We start from the raw sequence: 6000 nt of genomic DNA, 5'->3' as shown, positions 1-6000 counted from the left end.
AGGTTTTGAGACTTGATGAGCCTTTGCATGCCTTGGAAACTTTTTTGCACAGTTACAGTGAATGAAATTCCTCGACGTTTCATTAATTACAGAACTCAACTTACATAAGAGTGTATAGTAATGAGAATAAATTGAAGTAATTTTAAAACGTGAGCAAGTTTTACTAGAAATATTTCCTGAGGTGTGCTGCGTTCCATGGGTGTTTCACCTCGTGGCCATCTGCGCGAATAAGCTTGTAAGCTCCGAGTCCCACTATCTGCTTGACTCTATATGGCCCCTCCCAATTCGGTCCAAGCACTCCTTGGGTCGAATTTTTGGTGTTCTGATTCACTCTCCTCAGCACCCAATCTCCGACCCTGAACTGCCGTACAATCACCTTCTGGTTATAATACTGAACAACCCTTTGCTGGTAAATGGCTGATCGCTTCGATGCTTGCTCCCTCTTTTCAGTTAGCAAATCCAGATTTAGGCCCATCTGCTCGTTGTTCTCCTGCTCATTGAAATAATCTGTTCGGTGTGTGGTCGTTCCTATCTCGGCTGGTACGACCGCTTCATGTCCGTAGGCCAAGGCGAACGGTGTTTCTCCAGTTGCTATTTTGTGGGTTGCCCTGTATGCCCGTAAAACACCTGATAGCTCATCAACCCATGCACTCTTTTTTGCTCCAAGCCTGGTTTTTAAAAGCCTCTTGATCGTCTTGTTGGCCGCTTCTACTTGTCCATTGGATTGAGGGTGAGCAGGCGAGCAGTACTTCAACTCTATCCCAAGATTTTGGCAGAAATCCCTGAAACTGTGATTGTCGAACTGCCTGCCATTATCCGTTACCAAGGCATAGGGGATCCCGTACCGACAGACCAGGTTTCTCCATACGAAGTCTGTTGTCTTTTTCTCTGTGATTCTGCTAAGGGCTTCTACCTCTATCCAATTCGTGAAGTAGTCTATTGCTATTATTGCATGTGTTGCTGCTCCTCGTCCCCTTGGCAATGGCCCGATCAGATCAATTCCCCATTGAGCAAATGGCTAAGAGGAGGCCATAGAAGTGAGCTTCTTTGGTGGTTGGTTGGAGAAACTTGCAAAACTCTGGCAGCTTAAGTAGCTCCTGGTCTTCTCCTACGCATCCTGGTGTATTGTTGGCCAGAAATATCCCTGCCTTAAAACCTTGTGGGCAAGGGACCTCCCACCAGAATGGTTTTCACAAATTCCTTTATGTACTTCTCTCAGTACGTAGTCTGCATCGTCCTCATCTAAGCACCGAAGGAATGGGAGCGTATATCCTCGCCGATATAGCACACCATCAATCATTGTGTACCTTGAGGCCTGGGCTCTGATCTTCCGAGCTCGTAGCTTATCTGGTGGTAACACCCCGTCTCTGATATATAAAACTATCGGGTCCATCCATGAGCCTTTTTGTTCTATCTGCATCACTTCCAAACTCTGCTCGATGCTAAGGTTGGTTTTCACTTCCAAAGGGACCAACTTAGGCATTTTCGGGTCTGCCAAAGCTGCCATCCTGACCAGAATATCTGCTCGACTGTTCTGCTCCTTTGGGATTTGTATCACCTCAACCGCTTCGAACTTCCTCATCATCTGCCTGACTTTCTTCAGGTACTGTTCCATCTTCTCATCTCTCGGTTGAAATCTTTCACTGACATGATTTGCGACCAGCTGGGGATCAATTCTGATTTTCACCTTATCTGCTTTCACTGCCTTAGCCAATTCCAAACCTGCTATCAAGGCTTCGTATTCTGCCTGGTTATTTGTGGCTGTGAACTCTAACTTTACAGCATAAGAGATTTTCTCCCCCTCTGGGCCTTCCAAGACAATCCCTACTCCTGACCCCTGCTCCCCTAACGACCCATCTACAGACATCTGCCATACTCGAGCTTCGCTGTTGTCTTTAGCAATATCTGGCTGGTCCAAACATACTTCGGGCTCTGCGAATTCTGCTACGAAATCGGCCATTGCTTGAGCCTTTATCGCTGCTCGAGGTTTGTAATCAATGTCGAACTCGCTCAGCTCTATAGCCCACTTCACGAGTCGACCAGAAGCATCCGGCTTGTGCAGGGTTTGACGCAACAGCTGGTTTGTTATTACTGAGACGGGGAACGCTTAAAAGTACGGCCTCAGCTTCCGAGCAGCAACCACAAGGGCGAGTGCCCATTTCTCCAATGGTGAGTATCTGGTCTCAGCGTCGAGCAGGGCCTTGCTGGTGTAGTATATCGGATACTGAACCCCCTCTTCCTCTCTCACCAGAACAGAACTTGTGGCACGATCTGATACCGCCAAATACAAAAATAACTTGTCCCCATCCCTCGATGTGGACAGCAGAGGTGTCTGCTGCAAGTATTGCTTCAAGTTCTGGGAGGCTTCTTCACATTCTGGAGTCCATTATGTTTCTTTCCTCTCCTTATCACTTGAAAGAATGGCTGACAATTATCTGCAGCCTTGGATATGAATCGGCTCAATGTCGCCAACCTCCCCAGAAGGCTCTGCATCTCCTTCAGGTTACGAGGAGACCTCATCTGCACGATCGCCTGGATCTTCTCGGGATTTACTTCGATCCCCCTGTGACTTACCATGAATCCAAGGAATTTTCCTGACTCGACCCCAAAAGCACACTTTTCTGGGTTGAGCTTCATCTTGTACTTCCTTAAAAGTCTGAATGTCTCTTCGAGGTGCTCGACATGTTCTTTCGGGATTTTTGACTTGGTTATCATGTCATCCACGTACACCTCCATTGTTCTCCCAATCAACAGCTTAAAAATTCTATTCACCAGCCTCTGGTATGTGGCCCCAGTATTTTTAAGACCGAATGGCATCACCCTGTAACAGAACAAACCCTGGTTAGTAATAAATGTCGTGCTCTCCTCATCATGCTCGAACATGGGGATTTGGTTGTATCCCGAGAATGCGTCCATGAAGCTGAGCAGGCCATACCCAGGTGTTGAATCTACAAGCTGGTCGATCTTTGGTAAGGAAAAGCTGTCTTTCGGGCACGGCTTGTTGAGGTCCGTAAAATCCACACACATCCTGTACTTGCCATTAGCCTTTTTTACTAACACTACATTCGATATCCACTCAGGATAATTGACTTCCCGAATGAACCCTACTTTCAAGAGCTTTTCCACCTCATCGTTTATAGCATCATACCTCTCCTGGTTGAAGCACCTCTTTTTCTGCCTTACTGCCTGAGCACCTTTCTTTATTGCCAGCTTATGGCATGCGACCTCAGGGTCGATCCCTGACATGTCTTCATGTGTCCAAGCAAACACATCTGCATAAGCCCGCAAGCATTGCACCAACTCCTGCTTCTGCTCTTCATTAAGCCTTGACCTAATTCGGATCGTTTTTCCCGGTTCCTCTGGTCCCAGGCTTACTGTCTCCAACTCCTCTACAGGTTCTTGTCTGCCATTCTTGGCTCCCACTGCATTGCTTCCCTTACTGCTGAAGAGTAACAGCTTCGAGTGATTCTCTGGTCTCCTCGTACCACTCTAACTACCCCATTCACCCAGTACTTGAAAGCTAGATAATGGTTGGACAGCACCACTTTGCTCATCCTCAGAAATGGCCGACTTAGGATCATCTGGTAATGACCTTCTTCATCGACTACCACAAAATCTAGTATCATAGTCCTTTATGTTGGGGAGCTTTCAATCGTGATAGGCAGCTCGACCACGCTCAGGGGGACCAGTTTTCCTCCTCCAAATCCCTTCAAGGAGGTATTGGTGTGCTCCAACCTCAGGTCTGCTATTCTCATCTCCTCTAGAGTTGACTTAAACAACACATCAACTGAACTCCCTGTGTCAACCAGTATCCGGTCAAACTTCTTGCTAGCAACGGTGGCCTGGATGACTAAGGCATCCTTGTATGGGTATAGAATCCCTTCTTCATCCTCATTTGTTCACATGATTTGGACTTGCCTGACTCTTACTCGTTTGGGTGTTGGGGTCTTGAAGAATACCTCTTTACTAGTCATGACATATCTAGCATAGTTCTTCCTCGATCTGTTGGAATCTCCGGCCAACGTTGGACCCCCAGCAATCACTCTTACTATAGGCTGCTCGTGACTCAAGTTCCTATTACCCTACTCTTCTTCACATGTCGAGGCCACCATTGGAAAAGTCTCATCTATAAACTCGTCCAGGTATCGATTTCTCACCAAATCTTCTACCTGGGTCTTGAGATCTCTATATTCGGTTGTGGTATGACCATGAGTGCCGTGGAACTTGCAATAACGTCCCATATCCCTCCTGCCAGGTAGCTTGGTTATTGGGGCAGGGAGGTACAGTAATCCCCGATCCTTTATGGCCTTGTATACCTCGTCCAGGGGCATTTTCAAGGAAGTGTACCGCCCATAGTCCTGGTTCTGGTCAATCATGTGCACTGCTCTTTCCCTGTTTGTGCCGTTCTGAGTTGGAGGTGGTGGCAGTACTTCTGGTCTGCTCCCTCTACTACCATGGGGGTGTGGGTGAAGATGACCATATGCCGTGTCATGCCTTCTCCAAGACTTCCTAGCTAGTGAGCAAGGAGGTTGCGCCCTGCTGCGCTGATACTGTGGTGGCCTCTGATGAGGCTGGTAAGCGGCTATTCGACCTCCTGTACCACTACTTGACTTATGGTGGTCCCTCCTCTTAATCGGCTCATTTCCTGGTACGGCTCTCTTCTCTTTACTCTTTAATCCTTCTAGCTGGTCTGTCTTAATCTGTGCTGCCTTTTCCTCCTCGATTTCTATGTCTCTCTTAGCCTGCTCGTAAGCAGCTGAATATGTCTGAATAGCTAGGTTTCTCAAGTTATACCATAGCCGCCCTATCTTAACTCCTTCTTTCAACCCCCTTAATGCTTGAGGATGGTTGAAGGCTCCCAAGTCGAGGACAGCACGGTGGAACCTTTTGATGAATTCCCGAAGGGTTTCTTCCTCTCTCTGCTTTATGCTCGTCAGCTTCATCATATTATCTTCCGGTGCCATTGCCTCACGAAACTGTTCTGTAAATTCTTGGCACATCTACTCGAAGGTTTTAATGCTCCCCCGAGGAAGTTTCCTATACCACTCGCGTGCTTGTCCCTCTAGAGATAGTGGGAACACCCTGCATCTTTGGGCTTGAGATAGTCCTTGCACCCCGGTTATGTCGTTGAAGCGCTCTATGTGCACCAACGGATCAGTTCGCCCCGAATATCTGAGGTCTGGGAGGCGAAAATCTCTTGGAATGACTGCCCTCATGATCTCTACCGAGAGCGGGGATTCTCCGTCCAGCATTATCCTCCAACCATGTGCTCTACTCCTTCCTTGCATATCATCAATTACCTGCGCTAGTCTGAGCACTTCCTCCTCCAGCTACATTGCACAACCAGGGTTACGTGCTGCAACTTGATCCCGCTCTTGCTCTACATCATGTAAATGTTGCCTGAGCTCTGTTTCCTCTGCATTCACCACCCCGTCATCCTCATAAAAAATATGTCTCCCTGGGGATTGCTCTTCTTCTCTATGAATTCCTCCTCGTAGAGATAAGTTACTTCTCTCACCACCAAATCTCCTGGTGGTCTGACTTCTCATCATATCGTCGTGCCCTGGTGCCACTCCGCCACCTCTCACCCTTTCCTCATGGGTTCCCCTTCGTTCACTCCTCAGTTCGTGCAAGATAGTTGTCAGGGTCTCCATCTGCTTTTCCATCCGTTCCATTCGGTCATGCATGGCTTTTTCCCGTGCTTCAATGGCAATCTCCCTCAACGTCAAGGATTCGTTAAGCCTCATATCACCTCCTTGTGCACTACTTCCTTCTACATCCATTGTTTCTTCTCTTGCTTTGCTTTTCCTCTCTCTATCAACAGAAGCTTTTTTATCAGCTCCCGACAGACGGCGCCAAAATATTGATGCGAGATTCTGGTTACCCCTCGATTACGACCAGGATTTCTCCTCATAGGACTTCTTCTCCAAAGGTTCCTGCGTGCACAAAAAAAGGTCAGAGCACGCCGGTTGTTTTCCCGGCGTAAATCCTCTGACGCTC

This window comes from Citrus sinensis, chromosome 5 (genome assembly GCF_022201045.2).
Source record: "Citrus sinensis cultivar Valencia sweet orange chromosome 5, DVS_A1.0, whole genome shotgun sequence".
NCBI lineage: Eukaryota > Viridiplantae > Streptophyta > Magnoliopsida > Sapindales > Rutaceae > Citrus > Citrus sinensis.
The sequence above is the reverse complement of the archived record's forward strand: the minus strand, read 5'-3'. Positions refer to the sequence as shown.